This window comes from Lagopus muta, chromosome 11 (assembly GCF_023343835.1).
Source record: "Lagopus muta isolate bLagMut1 chromosome 11, bLagMut1 primary, whole genome shotgun sequence".
In the NCBI taxonomy this organism is placed as follows: Eukaryota; Metazoa; Chordata; class Aves; order Galliformes; family Phasianidae; genus Lagopus; species Lagopus muta.
This window is the reverse complement of record NC_064443.1, coordinates 17,456,990-17,475,991: the sequence shown is the minus strand read 5'-3', so window position 1 is coordinate 17,475,991 and position 19,002 is coordinate 17,456,990. Positions and strand designations below refer to the sequence as shown.

The 19,002-nt window shown below is 41.1% G+C and overlaps 1 protein-coding gene across 1 annotated transcript in view; it reads right to left on the bottom strand.

Moving 5' to 3' along the window:
• The window catches only part of LOC125698838 (contactin-6-like), a 139,804-nt gene extending 121,289 nt beyond the window's left edge, over positions 1-18,515 (bottom strand). The window contains exons 1-2 of the mRNA XM_048957669.1: positions 18,338-18,515; positions 15,311-15,501 (exon numbers count right to left, since the gene is read on the bottom strand). The gene's annotated coding sequence lies outside the window, so the exon portion shown is untranslated. The remainder of the gene's footprint in view (positions 1-15,310; positions 15,502-18,337) is intronic.
• Between the last annotated feature and the right edge of the window lie 487 nt (positions 18,516-19,002).

Below are 19,002 nucleotides of genomic sequence, written 5' to 3'. Positions count from 1 at the left end.
CTGCAGCCTTTCAAGAACGACGCTGGGCTGTGCCAAGTGCTGGCCTCAGTCCAGATGCATTTCCAAATATCTTTCAGGGAAATGATGAAATTAAAATACTCTATCAATTCAGGCTAACACCGCCCAGAACACTAAGTGGCATTCAAATAAACTGCTTAACCCATTACTGGAGGCATGAGCTCTGAATTCATCATAAATAAAATCCTAGTAATTGCATTCCCCCTTTTAAGGCGCTCTCCATAATTTCCATTTCCAGTTGTCAAGCCTGGAGTTGTATATGAACACTCTTTGGCTCAAGTCAGTGGAAGACAATGTATGGTTACAAAACCAACTTATATTCTGCTCTCCTACAGTCTCTAGCACATGAAAGATTACCTGGAATATCATTGATATGTAAGACTGTCCAAATTGACGATAGCATAAAATATTTAGCACTTAAGTGAGGCAAAAATTGTATGTGTCTCTTAAAATATTCAGTGAACAATTGCTTTCTGTTAGTTAGCCACTTCCCTTTACCCTACATAATGTAAAAAGCAATTGTATCAGTTTAAGTAGTTTAGAAATACAACTCATGAACATTAGTCTTTGTTACTGATATTCCTGGGGGCAGTGAGGATCAGCATCCATTTACAATGGGTAAGCTCCTCATCTTCAGGATCCTGAAATGTGATATCAAGAAACAGAAGGTCTGTTACTGCTCCACAGTTGTGCTTCATTTCAATTTCATTTCATTATCTGCTCAGTGTCCTCTGCTCCTAGCAGAAATCATCGCTTCTGATTTCAGGAAAATCAGTTTTTTACAGTGGTTTTGTAGTAGGATGAGTATAGGTGCTTTTGACACTGCCTTGCTAGCCCTGTAACTCTTTTCATAAACTAACAGAAGTGAGGCAAAAGCAGAGTGAAGCAAAGCAGAATAATTATTTATCTTATCTTGCTTGATAGTAAGAAAAATGTCAACCACAAAAGCTTCCTGGGGCAAAATGGATAACCTTAAAGAGAGATTTGCAGCAGATGATAGCAGCATTTAGCAATGTCTGCCATGTTTCCAGCGACTGAAGGAAGGCAAAACTAATTCAACCTTAGAAGTTTCTGTAGGCAATATTTACAGTCGTTTGCCAAAAAATTATGTGCTACTGACCCACCATCTCTTTGCATTTGCAGAAACACAGATCCTGCAGGCATGCTGGAAGAATTAAACTCATATAAAATTTTCCACTTCACTTCTATGTTTGTGTGAAGTTTAAGTCTTCCACTGCACAATAGGCAGTATATATGAAAACAGAAAAAACAAAATGCATGAAATATGTTGCTAGACCTAAGAATATGCTATATTCCTGGTCCAGATGTGTAACTCAGTCACAGCTTATGACCAGAAGGCATCAAGATGACATCGGAAGCTCAGTCTAAACTTCAGATATTTCTGCAAGCCACAGAAGAGAACAACGTCCACATGAATTACAGGTGAGAAGTTACCATCATATAGGTAATTTCCAACAACTAGAAGTTTCAATACCAATCACTCAGTACAGTCTATAGTAATTACTGAACAAACACTGAGATAGAAGAGGTCTGATAAGAAAGACTTGAAAGGTTTGGTTGAGGTGTAGACCAATTTTCAATGCAATATATTATGAAATAAAGCGAGAGATCTGAAAGCATTAAATTCACCAAACCTGGGAGAATAATTTGTGAACTAATTACCACATTTTTTAACATGGTCACAAACATGAAATGTCTAAACATTACTCATAAACTAAGAGCAGATATTCTTCACAATGAAAAAGTTTACTATCTACTTAATATTTGTGAGTGAAGGCTCTGAACTCCAAAGAACTGCCTTCCAAATATGATCAGTGTAATAATGATAAAAACCATGATTCTACTCCAATTGAAGTCAATAGAAAAATTCCCATTTCTTCAGTAAAAGAGGATCAAAATTAGAATGTCATCAAAAGATACTATGCAGGTTTCTTCAAGGATAGGGATGTTATTAAATGAACTGCTGATAAACCTTTACAATGCTATCTTGAAGACTTCACCTCTTTCAAGATCTCACACAGCAGTTGTTTCAATATGAGCCAGTATCAGAGGAATGCTTTAATTTGTGCCACTGTGAAGTCCGCTATTCAGAGTTCTCATTTTTATCTTTTGCTTGCCTCATATTTAATATCCCAGATCTTTTTATTAAAATCCATATTAAAGGTATTGTGATATCTTTATGGTGCTCTCCTTTCAAACAAAATAATATCCTTCAGGTAGGAAAGCTCTTCTTCCTGCATTCCTTACACCTCTGCACCTCCAACTGGTCACTATGGAGGGGATGACAGTGGTGACATGCAGTCACATCACCTCATTTGGTTCCCATTTCTCCAGCTGTGGTCAAAGTATTGCTCGACAGAAATACAGCAACAAGCCTCCATCATCCTCAAGGACTGACACCCTGCTGGTGCCTTTATCTGGAGCCTGGCACACAGGATTTCCACGCAATGGCTCACAAACCTCCTTTGATCAGCAGGTAGCAGGAATTTACTGCTCACTAGGGGAGTCCCCTTTTTGTTTTTTTTTTTTATCGTTCTTGGCTTCTTGATGTATCGTGTATTTACAGGCATGGGATCTCAATTGCAGTTTATTGCTCTAACATCTGAAATGATCTCTCTTTCTCATTTCATTGTTGCTCATTGTTTGTTATTCCCAAATTACAGTCAGCCAGAACCAAATGCCAGGCTCCCGAGCCCAGCACAGGCACCAGCTTCTCATCATAGCAGCACCACCTGGTTAGTAGCTTCTTATACTTTAAAAAAAAATAAAAATACTGTTATGGACAGTTTATTAAGAAACTATTCATTTTCATATTCTCTATTTTGGAGAAGAAAAGGGAGGAATGATGTGCTTTGCATGCAAAACATGCCAGGCACAAAGTATGAAAGAATGCAGGACACGACATGCTGCGAGTGGTACTGAATGAATATTAAATGCTACACTTGAAATGAGAAGTTTCTTTTGTGGACTCATTGGGGTTCACATGACCAGAGCAATGTGGTTGCACAGCGTTCCCAGAGTCTCCCATAAGTCCACTAAAATCTATTTGCAAAGTGAGTGTGCAGTCAGGTAAACACCAGTGGAACTCAGTCTTTTTGGAAGAGAGGGAGAAACGTCCTTTTAAAGCAGGGGCTTGGATACAGTCCTTCAGAAGAAGAACAAGGAGACTAGAAGGGGAACAGAGAGTCTGCCCATCACTTCTGCCTTGGGCATTCATGGATGAGGGTTTTTATTTGTAAACAAAGCAAAAAGTGAAACCAAAGCTGATTTTAGACAAGAACATGGAAATCTGCCAGCTTATTAGCAGCTGGTCTTCAGCCTGGCAGAAAGTATTAATGGCACTATGAATGTAAATTATTAACCTTAGATTTCCCTAGAGAGCTGTCAGGAAATACTTTAGATTTTGTAATAGCTGTACGTTGCTGTACAGCAATAAGTAAGGAGACTAGGACTATTTCTTTGCTGACCTAGGAGGGTACAAACTCCCATAGGCTAGATAGATTTAGACCAGCTGGCAGTGAGACTATGTTGAATACTAAATAATGTAAATAGGAACCAGGCAGGACTGTAATGCCAGGGTGACTTTAAGACTAGCTTAACCATACACGGCCATTTGCCTAAGATGAAGTCTCTAATCATTTTATTTGCATGCATATGTGCACGTGTGTCAGAAGGGAAAGTTAATTTCTGGGCTTAGTGTTTAAGAAGTAAATGATTCAGCATGAAATGACGATCCTTACCATTCCTTCCTCCCTGATGATGTTATTTCTGTTTATCACTATCATTTAGAATCTCTTTGATAAAGAGGAAAAGAAGAAGATAACCAAGGGGGATTCTATGTGAAATTGGACTTAATTCAGCATAACCTATGTATTTTGAGATAGGGAATATACCCAAGTAGAATTAGTAGTGTTATTATATTAGTGTCTAGACAAGGTCTGGAGACAGGAACAAACATCCAAATTATTCACCTGTTCTGCCTGAATAACAGATCTGGATGGTGGAATAGGGTGGAATAGGGAAGAAGGAAGAGAGAAGTCAGATAACACATCAAGGGAGAAAAGTGCTGGACTTTCTAACAGCATCACCATATCAAGTGCCTTTTCTATAGGAGGTTTTTGGGTGCTACAGTGGAAGAGGGGAGCTCTCAGGATGACTCAACAACAATTAAATCATTGAGCAAGCCATATCCAGCTCATATGATAGTTTGCCATTCAAACTGTTTGTCTCTTACCACACATAACAGCCATGCTGGGGTCAGGCCAAACTGAGCCTTTTGGTCATTTATTAGTAGTCTGAATTTTAGAGGAGTAAGGAGCTCTGCAGCAAGAAGTCCTAAGCCTTATTACTTGCAACTTACAGCAGACTTCTTTTAGATTAGGAAACTGTAGAGAAAATGATTATGAGCTGTGCTGTTGAATGTATACAAAGAAGGACAAAAGCATAAGGCTACGGGCTTTTTTTTTTTATTTCAGAGAACCTCCTGATACATTCAAAATAAGTCTAACCTCTTTTTCCTACAACTGAATATACCTTCCTTTTCCCTAGGAATTACGTAGGCACATCTAAGTTCCTTCAAAGTTACTTCAAAGTCAGTTCACACTTCATATACCAATTTCATCACTTCATAACATTGCTTAAAAATTATGTTATTCTACGTCTTAGATTAATTGATCTGTATTTGTTTATTAATGAATTTCTGCTACAATCCATCATGCTTGTGAGATCTTGTGTGAGCAGACTTCTCAAGAGTCACCAAGCATGGAAGTGAAAAAGAGAGAAATATTAATGTATTTGATTATGTTAATTACTACTGGACTCCTATTTTGCACATTGCAGATGATTTGTTAGAAATTGATTATTTCTTGATAATTATGCTGCACTCCAAACAAGTCATGCATGCAAGTATCAATGCATTTGCATCTGCTGGATATGCAGCAGAACATTTATATAGATTCAGAATATGTTAGAAAAGCAAAATGTTAGCTTGAATAGTAATCAGTATTTATGCATGTTTTTTCTCCCTAGACACAGTAAGGAGATTTAAGCTTGAGCTTACTATTCTGGAGGTGTTCTCATTTTTTGACAGGTAAACAGGATTGGATACTCCAGCAGTGTAAGTAGGAATAGCTTTCTGCTTCATGGGGAAATGCTAATTTACAGACAGGAGCCAGGACCAAAGAGATTTGGAAGAAAAAGCCTTTACATTTATCTGTTGTAAGATAAGAGTAATGATTTTACTTAGGATTTCCTAATATGGGGAGAGATCATATTTAGGGTATCTTTAGCCTCAACGTATGCACTTATTTAAAATGTATCAGTGTAGAATTCTAAACTGTGAAGTCCCATGTAAACTATCTGCATCAAACCCGGCCACGACTGGATATAAATATTTAGCAAGAGTCTGAGTGGCATCCAGGGTTGTTTTTTTTTCTAGAACCTCCTTTCCACTTCTTTGTTTCCTCCTCTATTAGACTGTACATTGAAAGCTGATGGGACTTTAACCTGTTTTCTTGTAACATCAAAGCTCTGAGAAGCCTCTTTTATACTCTTCCATTCAGCACTTTATGCACCAAAATACGTTGTTAGATCACTGACAATAAGCAAGAGAAAACTGCACAATGCCGAATGATCTGTTACAATACAGAAGGAGAAATAGCAGTGAATTAAACACACAGCTATCTTACCCCAGGCCATTTTAAGGAGCGCTTGTTTTGCAATGCACTTATGCAAATGATTCTTATGATTAAGTTCCCCAAAATATAACTGAGTGCTAGGGAATGATACACATCCCTCAGCAAAACACCATCCTGAGAATCCCATAAACTGCACCACATTCACAAATTGACAGGAAAGAATTACCATAAGGAAGAAATGCTGAAGCTTAGAACATTACTGTTGTGCCACACAAAAGGATGACGATGAAAATCCAGCTATAATTAGCTCTTATCCATTCCTTTTTCATTCTTCTGTTGTCTCCTTTCTATCCTAAGCATTCCTCTGTACTTCTTAATCAGATGCTGCATTCTTAATCCGTACACGGCTGTATTTTGTTCTAGTAGAGTAGGTGAAATGTTCTAGGCCAAATTTTCTTCCAAGATTTACGCCTTGTTTTCAGAAAGGAACAGGCATCGCTGCTGGTGCGAGCGGCGATGTTCTGTTGGTAGCACTGGGATTGGGTTTGTTTGCGTCTCAGAAGGATTATGCTCATGCACGGAGAAAGGAGTACTACAGGCAAAATCCTCCATGTGGATCTAAGACCAGACTCACACTGCCTTTTCTTTTTAAGTGCAAAGGAACAGACTACAAACTTAGTCTTATGAATTAATGCACAAGGATCTAAGGAAATGTACTTTCCCACTTTTATCTCGTTTGCTGTACTGTGACTGCGTGCCCCTTCTCCCTTCGTGTTGGCCCAACTTCATGGCTGCAGAGTGTGAGGCTCCGCTCTGCTCCCAGCCCTCCTGGCAGCCGCTCTCATCTACACCCAGAAGTAGCGGAGTGTTACCTTCTCCATACAACAGAGACATCTCCCATCTCTGAAGACACCCATAACCTGGACAAGAACGCATTGCATGCCAAATAAAAAACTAAGCGCTGATGTCTATGTGCACTGGTTAATCACATCTCAACACCTCAAAACATGGATTGTCATTCCCTGCAGTATAAACTAAGCTACAAGGGCAGAGTAGCAGAAATAACTGAAAATGCACCAAAATCCTCTCCTGGATATCGGAATGATCCAGCCTTGCATATAATAACTCTCATGCAGCTCTTGAAGCTCTCACAGCTGCATACAGTTCTAAGGATCCTAAATCAAGAAGCAATTTTTGCCTTTTGACAATGATATAAAAAGCACCGATTTCCTCTGGTTTCATACCCGTGTAAAACAGTGTAAACTGTCCCTCTTAAACAGACTTTAAGAACATCAAAATACAATAAAGGGGATACCACCTTATGCCCTCATCATTTCCTTAGCCCTTATCAAAAGCACGGCTTGCTTTTTGGAGTTATTATTAAATTGTGTTATTTCCCCAGATCTCTCTGGAAGGTTGTCCTGTGTTTTAAGCCACAGCTGAAAATATACTTAGAACACAAAAACATGTTCTGTCACAATAAATACTTGAGAGCATTTCTTAATAATTGCTTTTACATTTTCTACTTCAATAAAAATGCGTCAACAATCAGCATTTTCTTGATGCTTTGTAAAGGCACTAGAAGGGAAAATTTCTGCAAAAATAGAGGTTTGATTATTTAACATTTCTGCTAATATGTCTGGCTAGAGGATATCAGGAGGAACATAAGGACTTCTTACAGGAAAGCAGAATTTAGGCCATAAACTTTCTACTTCAGGGTCTGTCTACTGCAAAGTATGTAGAAAAGTTGGGTTTTAACAGCAGAGGTTATTAGTTAACATATTTCCAGGTCCTTCTGTGCATTTTTTGCTGTACTTCAAGGACCACTCTTAGAAAATGCTAATTATCTATTTAGGTGCTTTGCTGAGCTGCGACAGTGTATGAGAAGATTCTTTCCCTTGTAAGAGCAGTCTGAACGGTAAATCTGAACAGACAAAATTCCATGGTCATATTTCTTTCCCCATCCCCAATTTCATTTGGTGTTTCCATGCTACAGGGATCCAAAACCTAAAAAGAATGAAGACTACACTTGAATTCTCCTAAGGTTCAAGAGGCTTCATGACTACACAACTTCTGAGAAAGCTTCTGACAAATGTGGTTTGTATATCAACAGTAATTACAGACTAGCTTTGGAGATAGTTGTTTCTAGCCATTTGAAACTCTGGATGAACATACAGAACTAGCGTGCAATAAATGAGCCAGAAGAACTCCAATCTGATGCTATCCAAAGCCCATCAAACCCACCGCAATGCCTGCAGAAAAATTATTGCATGAGTATCACTTTCAGCTTTGCATGCTCCTCTATCAATATGCTTCTGCACATTTCCTTGGAAGCATATTTGTGAAACCTCAAAATAGAGTTCTTTCTCTAATGGGCTTAAATATGCTTCCTGTCCTGAAGAAGAGACATTGAGAAGGATCTCAAAGTGAAGTGTCTGCAGTTCTGTATGCTAATCAGACTTTTACCAGAGTTACGTTCTTAATAATGCTGATTGTTTCCTGGGATATTGCAGCTTTTCCCCCAGCTTCTTGTCATCCACATATTTGATTGCACTCATAAATTGCATGTGGGCACTAATAACTTCTGCTGATGTTACACTGCACGTCACTCTGATCGTTGACTGTGCTCTCTCACAGTCCAGGATTTCCTCCAGGAGCAGAGGTTATAGGTTCAGCAAGAGTTTAGGAGATTGAACAGGGACGATAAGAAGATGATAGACTTGCATTTCATTCTTGAAAACATCCATTTACAGGTACTGATCTAACAGTGTGCTTTTTTTTTTTCCTTGACACGTAAAACAATGTTACTACACAACAACACAAGTTTTTTACTACTTCTAGGCTAAGAGGAGCAAAAGGATGGATTGTATTCCTCTCTCGGCCTATTCCTCTTTGAAAAATTTATCACCTATTAGAGGGAAGAGCAACTATGAGGTCTGAAGGGATCCACTAGCTTTAGCTTTTATCTCCTTGATAAGCAAATCAGTCCTCATTGGTGTTCAAGATCATCGACGTATATTTCAAGTTCTGTATGCATTAGAATATATCAACCACAGTTACATTATGTAGAGGGTGAATCACATAGTAATTAATGTAGCTAATAAGAGGTATACAAGCTCTAATTCAGCCATATGAAAGTCAAGGAAACATATCCCACTGACTTCAGGAAGATCTGGATCAGCTTTCTAAAGATTAGGATCTTCACTTACCTTGTGATATAATCACACGGTGCAGTAAATAAGCTTATGCTCTGCCTGTACCTGTAGGTCAGCACCCTCATACTTCAAGCAGGACCTACTGAGCAAAAGCTCCTTTTATACGTTATGTGCCTGACTCAAAAAAAGAAAAAAGAAGAAAAGATGTGCTCCAAGGGATGAGCATCGCCTTCCCTTCCAGGAATTAGTTACATGCAGCAGAAAGTTACTACCAGAAAATAAACATAAAGTATGTAACCATGCTGTAACAGCTCTTGTACACTCACACCCTGTGATATGTGATGCAAGGGTGAAAAAATCCCTTTCACAAGGTTTATAGCCTCATAAGTTTTCTTCGGTTATTGCTCAGAGCATCTCCAGCCACCCACCATAAAATCCATGCGGCCAACCTGTGAAGCTACAAGCAAACAACTGTGCTGATATAAATAAAAGTTGTCCCTTGCTGTTCAGGCAGTTTGTGTCTGTTTATTTTGGTCTCATTAGGCTGCCACAAGATGATAAATGGTTTAGGTTAAGGGTAATTTAGTTTATGGCACAACAGGCATGAAAGGTTATTCCTTCTTATGCACTTCTCACATAAAATCTACCTTAAAAAAGTAAAGTCTTTATGTCTCAATAAACAGAAGCCACATAGATATTGTGTAACAAATTACATATTGGATAACAATCTATAAAATTTTATTGGCTTATGAGGTTTGCATCGATTTGAATTTTACCCAAAAGCAAAGCATTACTGTTTCTCCAAAACACTAAAATAAAAGGAAAGCAGAAATCTCCATTACAGTCACCAGAAACAGCTCTGAGCAATGCAATCCAACTTCTGGAAACAGCTGAGTTCACTGTTTGCACGATCAAGAAAGCCTCGCAAATCTGCTCCAGCAAGGCATTTAGCACTGAGGTTCACCACAAAGCCCAGAAACAGCACCTGACACTGGGGTGGTAATTGTGAGACAATTCTGTAAAGCTCTGCTGCCACATTTCCACTCTGAGATGTCAGTGGTTTACTGTGCGTATGAGTGATACCGCTGCATGGAATTGCGGGTGAGAAACAAGAGTTCAGGAGGATCATTTTGCACAAGGCTCTGTTTTATGAAATGCAGAGTTCTGGGGGAAAGATGTGAACCAGGTTGAAGGTGAGTCTTCCCTAACCCTCTTGCCATGAAGTGCTTATATACGAAGAAGGATTGGAGATGTGTATTCTTTACATAAGCACACAGTAAAAACTACTGATTCATAACATAAAGAGGTGAAGTACAAAGAAGTCTGTTATTACAGGTATTAACTGCTGCTTTTCCATCCAAAGGAGGGCAATAGTGGCTGTGCATTTCACTCAGTATTACTTTACATGCTTTCTGGCACATGAAACTAAGACATGGATATTTTTCATGCTGTTTTTCAGTGATTCATATTACATTACCTGTCGCCTGCAAACATGACTTGCCCATATACCTCACTGCACTGAGCAGGGGGCTCTGATTATTCAGGGCATGGGGCTGATTTTCAGATATCGCGGCTGGCCGCTCAGCATTGTCAAGCAAAGCATTTTCCTGCTAATTCCTTTCAGGGCTTAGGTGGATTTTCAATCAATCTTGCTGAGAAAGTCAGCCAGACAAAAGGTAAATTCGTGACATGGTTAGTCATTTATATTTCACCTGAATCAGTCAGTAGGGAACTTTTTGCGAGTTCGTATGCTTCATACAGAACTCTTATCCTACCGTTTTTCTGACAGAAGTTTGACTTTGGCAATCTCTTGGCTACGTCTCCCAAATCAATCTCCCGAATCCCTAACCCAAAGTTTAAAATCATCCATTATTCAACACCTCGGCTAACAATAAGGCCAACTTTAAAACTAGTAATCTCTCAGTAAAGCTGAGCAATTAATGCTGAAATACCTCAAGTACAGAATAACAGCAGCTAGCACTCCCCATAGCCTTCCTCAGAGCATCCCAAATTACCAATAGTCTTCCCGACATCTCTAGTTATCAAACATTCTTTAAGACTTAGTGGTAGACTGGGGCTTACCTAAGTAGACTTGCTTAAAATTCAGAACATTTTTCCCTGCAAATTGAACCACAGACTCTCTGTCTGACCACAGTGCACCTGTTTTACGCCAGGTTTGAGTGATCAAAACGACCCCTGGTGCTGCTTAGCCCATTCCAGCTCATCCTGTCTCTTTCCTCACTTTGGATTGCCATACCAAACCATGCTCTCTGTGTGCTATGGTTCCCTGCAGCCCTGGAGCCCCTGCCTGCTCCCCCCTGCTTTGGGATCAGGGGGCTGCTTTAACAGGCTGCAGTTTCACTTCCCCTTGTGGTATCAGGCTACGGCCTGCACCTGGACAAAGCTCTTGCTTTACTGTCTTCATAGCTGCAGCAGTGTATGTTTTATACGAAAACATTACATTTACTGCAATATAAAGAGGCCATTACTGCTTAGCTGTGTTCACCGCTGTTCTTCCTTCCCTCCCCCCCTTCCCACCTCTTTTCCTGACGTCCTTCCAGAGTTATACAATATATACTAGGCTTACTTATCCCTGCTTGCACTAGATTCAACACATTTATGTTTCTTCCCCCAAGCTCAGTGTCCTCAGAGGAGTATTTAGGGTAAGAGCAGTTTATTCCTGGCTGGAACTGCAGCAATTGCAAGTGGGTTCATAAACCAGGATTCTCCTTTGCTGCAGGCAGCTGCTAAAAGCCCAGGTGATGTCTCAGATGGAGACAGAAGTGGGGAGGTGTGTGGCAGTGGGGACAAAGCATCCCTGATGCTGTTGCATGGATGTTGTTGGGGGCACAGTAAGAGCCCTCTGTTCCCCAGAAAACACACAAGAAAAGGAACTCAAGGTCTCAAAGCAGAGGAAAACAAAGGCAAGCTGAGGTTGCTCCTTGTGCCTCTGCAGGGTCTGAACATCTGCCTATAACACTGGGGTGAGGTGTAAATCTCAGCACCCTCCATGCCTCCTGCCTAGGAATGGGGGTGCTTGCAGAGGTCCCAGTCTGAAGGTGACCTTACTCTGTTCACTGCATTTCTTTAAATGCAAGGACAAGTAATGCTCGCACTACAGTACTCCTACAAGAACTCTATCACTGAAGAATGACTTTTTTTCCTTTGGCTTTATTTTTATGCGCAAAAACAAAATGTGTAACTTCCTATTTGAACTGTATGGGAAGTGAAGATGTCCTTTTTCAGCAGAAGACACCCTTCTGACACATCTTTTCCTCTCTGGCTGTGCCCTCATCAAACCCAGGAATCACACAGATAAACAGTTAGCAAATACTGATATTTAGTACAGAACTCTAGGTGAGGAAAGCATGCAAAGACTGGAAACCCACATCTAGCTATGGTGCCACAGAGGGACCAGAAAGGAGTTAGTGGGATTAGCTGTGCATCCCTATGGCTTCAAGGTGAGCAATATTGCGGAAAAAAAAGAGTTGAATACATATATATGCTTATACACACACATATATATAGCTTTTAGCTTTGTCTGATATCTTCAGCAAGGACTGGGTCACCTCTGTTGAGAAGCTTCAGCACCATGTCATAGCTAACGATGTCAGAGCTGAGAAAAAGGTGGCAGTTTAAGTGAGAATAATAGGGATAAAACCTCTAACCTGCTGTGCAGACAGAGTGCTCCCGTTAAGCCAGCAGACAAAACAATTTCTGGGAGAGAGGTGATTTTGTAGCATTTCCTCAGCCCCCAGTTCTGCTGGCAGCTGCAGAGCCTCCCTGCTATTATCATCCAAAGGAAAGTGAAACCGTTGGGGGATAAGTGCCTGAATTAAGGAAATCAACAGAACGTGGCTAGTCTGAGGAGAGCTTAAATGCAGCAGTAACACTACAGAAAGCCACACAGCGTGCACCAGTTACCATCCAGGGTTTAGCTGACTATAAAGGATAGGAAAACTCTAACACAGTAGTTGTGCTAGTGGCTGCTGACAGACAGGCCACAGGAGTGCAACAACGCACCAAGGACGATCAGCAGCAGTACTGGAGATCAGCCCAGATGCTCCACATGGCTCTCCAAAGGCTGTGTGTCTCCTCTGCAGAGAACAGTCCCACAGAGCAAATAACAAGCTTGGGTTTATTTATCCCCATTCTAGGACAGGCTTCTTGGGATCTATGAGATGCTGAGGAGGGCAGGGACGCAGCACAGCTCATTGCAGATGCACCTGCAGCCTGACCACCTAGACAACAGAGTGATGCAATGGGACACTGAGTCCATGCAGAATGCTGGGGAACCTGTGTGGCACAGTCTCATTTAGGAGATATAAATCTACACTTTATCTGGATTCCTTTACAAATGGAGGAAGCACAATTTATAACAAGGTTTACTCTGGTCCCGCTGTGTTTTTTTTTTTTAATTTCATGGTAGAATTATCAGACAGTGCTTGAAAAGACGAAGTTGAAGAAACTTCAACGCTTTTAATCCTCATTTCTCTCACCAAAGGCACCACATATATGCTATACACATCACCTGGGAGAAGTGGATTTGGGTTAACGAGATGTATGGTGTACCAGGGTTTCAGAAACACATGCAAATATCCCAAGGCCTAACCATCCTTATTTTTGGCAGACTGACCCAGCAACAGACAAGGCAGCAGGATAGGACAAAGCCTAAAAAGCACAAAAGATATTTCTGAAGGGGAAATAAACATTAAGCATCCAAAAACTCACTCACTTTGACTGATGCATAACTTTTGCCCAGCTAGGCTCTCTAACTGTATGCTGTGTTAATCACAGGAATGTGAGAAGAAAAAGGTGCTGGTAATCAGCCACAAGAAGTGGTTATCGTCTTGTGCTTGCTGACAGATCAGCTCAGTGTGTCCTTCGTCCACAGCAGAGTGCTTTCCTCGTTAGCTGGGCACTGGTTTCTCTAAAATCTACTCCTCTCCAGTCAGTTAGCAATGGGCTGAGATGTTCAGTAGCTCAGTACCACAGCAGCAACCCTCACACATAGAACTAGCTCTGATAAAATTCTATATAGGAAGATTTCTTTAATACATAAGAAAACTGCTGAAATAAGGTTCCAGAATAGCTGAGAGTTTAGGTCATGAGCAGCAATGAAATTTCTGCTCTGCCTAAATAGTATTCTCATGTTCCCTGGAGAGGGTCCTAATCCCAGACTGCAGGCTGCTGTCAGCTCATCTCCCCCAGGGTTTGATCATCTTGACCCTGGGAAAACCTTCTGAGAAAGGCTCAGCAAGAACAGCAGAGAGTAATCCACCCGATCCAGGGTAGCAAATTAACCACTGATCTTTTTTTGCACATCAAAAGGTTGCAGTTATGAGATCACTGCCCTAAATCCCAGATGAGCAGCTGCTCCGAAATACACTGCTCAGCCACTTCTGCACTGGAATAGGAATGAATAAAGTTACACCCTTTACAACAAGAGGATTCTTGCTTTCCAGCCAGCTCCTTCCCATGGTAGCTTCCTCGCAGGCATTGCCAATGGTAGGACCTAAGATGTTTGTGCCTTTGTTACAGCTGTAAGATAGATATCTCATGAAAAAAAAAAAAAACAAGAAACAGTCCTCAGATTTAACCTGAGGAAATTTATATATTACATGGATCCTAATCACATCAAGGTGTCCTAAAGCAAGACGAGTACTTAATTTAGGAACAGTTAGGTAACATCTTTATTTCTTTGAAAGGCCTCTGGGAGCTGTGATGGGAGCTCAAGAGGACCATAGTGTACCTGGATGGCTGGGTCATATGTGTTCATTTATAGCTAATAAAAACAGTTAGCTGGAAGCCAACCATATCAGTTCCTATATTATTATGCTGTGTAAACAGCAAGGACGTAGCACTGCATCTCTCATCTTTCTGCTGTTCCATTTCTTTTAACAACAGCATTATAGCAGGTGCTGTCAAGAATCTTAATAAAACAAACTGTATTTCTGACTGTCTTTATCTTTGTCTTTATAGGCTAGAAACATATTAGAGAGACTAAGAGAGGTATATTACTGTTCTCTCCTTCCACTTCCCCCCTGTTTCTGTCTCTCAGCTGCTATTCTGTATGCAACATATTTTTCTCTTGCAGGAAAGCCAAAATACAAACAATCCCACGTAAAAGCCCCAAAAACATACATGGCAGATAGATACTAACACTGATTGTCAGCAAGCCTACTGCACCAAGCCCAGAAGAGCCTAACACGGTGTTAATGCCGTCCTCAGCCCAGCCTGCTCTGGGTGCAGGCAGGAGCACGAGGAGGAGCAGTGGCTGCTGACACTGACACGGAGGGTTTAGAGTACCGAGGCATCGAGGGCAAAACAAAGTAAGCCTCCAGGAAATACGCCAATAACATGCAACCTGACCACACGTTGCACAGCTGCTGTCAGCAGTGCAGGAGGGATCATCTGTCTGTGGCCCTCCAGCTGAGCACGGACACTGCTGCACTCGTGAAAACCCAATCGCGTACCTACCAGTGGAAGAGCTGCTTCTGTCTGCTCGTTCACAGCTCTGTCCTTCTGGTGACTCGAGGCAGGTCCTTTTCAGCTCCCTTCTGGACTTTACAGGCATGTAAATCCTGACTTTGAGATGTCCCGAGGGAACGACTCTGCATCTTAATGAGGAAGAAGTAAAGCACGGGGCAAGGCAGGTCCAAAGCCACCTGCTAAACCAGGAGAGCTCAAGTAAGTAAGACCATTTTAAGACTGGTGCTTCTCCTGCTGTGCCCTTCCCGTGTTTTCTGAAGCTAAGAAAATATTTTGGGAAAGAATCTTAGATTATTTCAGTATTCAAACATATAAATGCAAAGATGAGAGAAAGCCCTTACTGCAGGCCTGGGTTATCCACCCTCCTGTGCTTCCTACAGCAACCTCAAAGGAACAGTTTTGTACGGTGAATTGCTGCCCCGAATGGGTTGTTAAGAGTTGTTAATTATCTCCCGGTGGGACGAGCAGCTGGGTCTGGTCTGTGGGGTGGGGAGCTGCAGCTGAGAGCTGGCAGGAACCGGCTGCTCAGCCTGGAGATCTCCAACTATTTGAAACGGGTAGATCCAGATTCTCATTTTTGGCTGTTTTTATTATTTTGTGCAAAAGCATCCTGTTATCACCTCTCTCTGTGCTGAGCTGGTCTGCTCAGCAGCAGCCCTGGTGCTCTGCCTCAGGCTGCTGGCATCTGGTTGTTCCCCAACAAGGCACAGAGCTGTAAGTACCACGTCCTGATTTACCATGCTGTGGGTTGGTTTTATTTCTGATGGTTCAGCTTTTCAAAGTTACTTTGTTCAGTGGTGCAGTTTTTTTTTCTTACCTTGCGTATTCTGCATTTGTAGAAAGTTTTTGTGTACATAAGAAAGGCTTGCAGAAGCACACTAGGTTAGGAGTGGAGATAAGGGTTTACAGAGTGGTGCTTTCCCACAGCTCTGGGTTTTTGGTATCCCAGAGATAACTACCAGCACAGGCATCTGTGGTTGGAAAACTGTGTGAAGTTACTTGAGCCTTTGCTTTGTAAAGAGATTGCTTTGCGCCTAGCACACCAGGCTGCAAACGTGCTCTCATACCTAGCTATAATCCATGCTTTGATAAAACGGATAAAAGGATTTTTGACGTTTTTTTCCTCTGGAGTTTATGTGGATAGAGGTAGGTGGGTGGGTTTGGGGCCTGGATGCCGTGAGAAGGGCAGCAGCTGGCTGGGCTGGGCAGGGGCTGCAAGCAGGCAGCCAGGCAGCAGCAACCCTCTGCAATGAAGTCAGTCGTGATTTTAAACAAAAGGAATATTGTCTTGTAATAACATGCAGTTAATACTTCTGGGGGGAAAAAGATCACTGAATGTCATTTTGAAGAGTTGATATAGTTCTGTATACTCTCAAGACAGAGACAGACCTTCTAATGGAAAATTCCTGCTCAAGTACAAATAGTGTTTTGTGGTCATGTAGTGCAAACACATAACTTTGTATTTCAAGACCTCTTGGGGATGCCGGCACCTTGTTTTGTGATGGAAACATTTGCTTCAGCAGCAAGAAATTAGTTTTGGGGGAGCTTACTATGCACCATAAGCCTTTCTAATACTGACTGTAAAGCTGGAAGAAACATGTCTCTCCTTTGATTTAAAGCACTTAAGTTGTTATATATTATTTATAATTTCATCCTCAGCATGGAAGGTAACACACCTAATACATGGCAATCAGTACCTCACCAGCATTTGAAAGCTGTAGCTGCATATATTGGTGTGTTTTATTTTTTAAACAATAAAATTTGATCTACAATGGTTGCTAACTTTCCTACAGGTACTGAGTTGGAACTTTTTAATGTTGTAAAACCTCTGGTGCAGAGACTCACAGAACGTGAGACACTGAAATTGTGCCTCAGGAGCACCAAAGCAAAAGCTGGCTGATGGGGATGGGTTCTTTGTGGTGGTGTGGTGCCTGGAATTATAAATGCTGCAGGGTTTGCATACATACACACAACTTGGTGAACTTGCAGAACTTGAAGAACTGCTGGTGTGACAGTTCCCTTGTCTTGAAAGGAAGAAAATAAAAAGGGTGGAAAAAGTGCAATTTCCTAAAAATAAATAGTCTGATTTTTTTTAACTCATAATATTTACCTGAAATTGGCTGCAGTGTTGTCAAAAGGACAAACAACTTATTTAAATAGGCTGCAGAGTGTTTGCCTCTTGTTTAATCATTCAGATGCATAAGTGCTGCAGGAAATTGTTAGCATTCAGCCTGATTGTGCAGATGCTGCTGGAGGAGACCCTTCAGACATGCAACAACTGTCTGAGTCAAGGTGTTTGCCTAAAGAGTGCCATGGGAGTACATGGCTTAACAGCAGGTGCTACTCAAGCAGTTGCTTCTGGAAATGTAGACTTCCAAAACTTTTTATGAAGTGTCACATTTCTTTTAAGGCTGCATCGTATGCTGTAAATGACAACGTCAAAACTAAAACTCTTGCACATCTTGCAGAACCAAGATTCAGTATATGCTGAAACCTTGACTTTTTTAGCTGTTAAAATGAGCGAGAGGGAACTTTTCCTTTAAAAACTTGCTTAAATTTTCTTAGGATATATGTTTATTGCTTTTACACCTTCAGCTGGTAGAAATTAGACTGGTCTCTGATTACCCACCTCATTATTTATATGCCGTACAAAGTCTTATGAAAGTGCCAAAATTAGCACTGTCATCCTCTGTGTTGTCTGTTTTACTGCAGCATGGAGCTGTGATACTCTCAAGAAGATATACCTGTAGTGTCTGTTACTAGCACAGTCTCCTACTCTGTTTGACTCAGACCTCGCATGCATGCAAATTCATTACGTATATATTTGTCTCTTCCAAGAATGTATACATTTGAAGCATCAGCCATTTAGAGACAGAACAACATAAATAAAGCAGTGAATTTTCTTCATTCTCTACCCCTTATGTTAATGAAAATTACTGATTAAAAAAAAAAAGAAAAAAGACAGCTCCCCCAGCATTATTCACATTGCAGTAGACAGCACAATTCTGTACTTACAGATCTTAACAGGGAAATGTCTCAGGATCTTTACAGTTTTCTGCAGAACTGTTTCAAGCTCTCAGCAAGGCACAGTGTTCACCGAGGCAGAACGGAGCCGTATGGAAGGTCTATGCAGCTGGGAGATAATGGAACTATTTTCCCAGCTGGGACTAGAAGCCTTTTATCCACTGAGCATTGCGTGTCTCTTCACTGGTATAAACCGTGAAATACACTGCTCTCCTGCTGCACTCGTGCTAGAACCCACACAATTAGTGCTTGAAGCAGATAAACAGCTACTACAGTGTGTGCATATTCCTGTCTGCAAATCTTGAACGTGGGAAAATTAGCTCTGCACTGATCGTCCTTCAAGCAGGCTGAGAGTGAAAGCACAGCTGTCATACTCGTAGCATGAAAGATTAAATGTGCTCTTGCTATTCTTTTCCTACAAATAGGAGCTCCTGTCAGGTAATCAGAAAGCTTCCCTACTTGGAAATTGGGTCACCACTCAGTATTGGGTTTAGAACAGGAATAGAAATATTTTGTGTAGTCCCGGGTCACACCATTGCTTCCTGAGCTCCATAATAAATAATAAATCCATAATGAAGCCCATCAGATGGGAGCTGAGTGGCTGCATCCCAGCACTGACTGTCGTCCTGAAGCATTTAAAAGCCCCTCGTATTTTG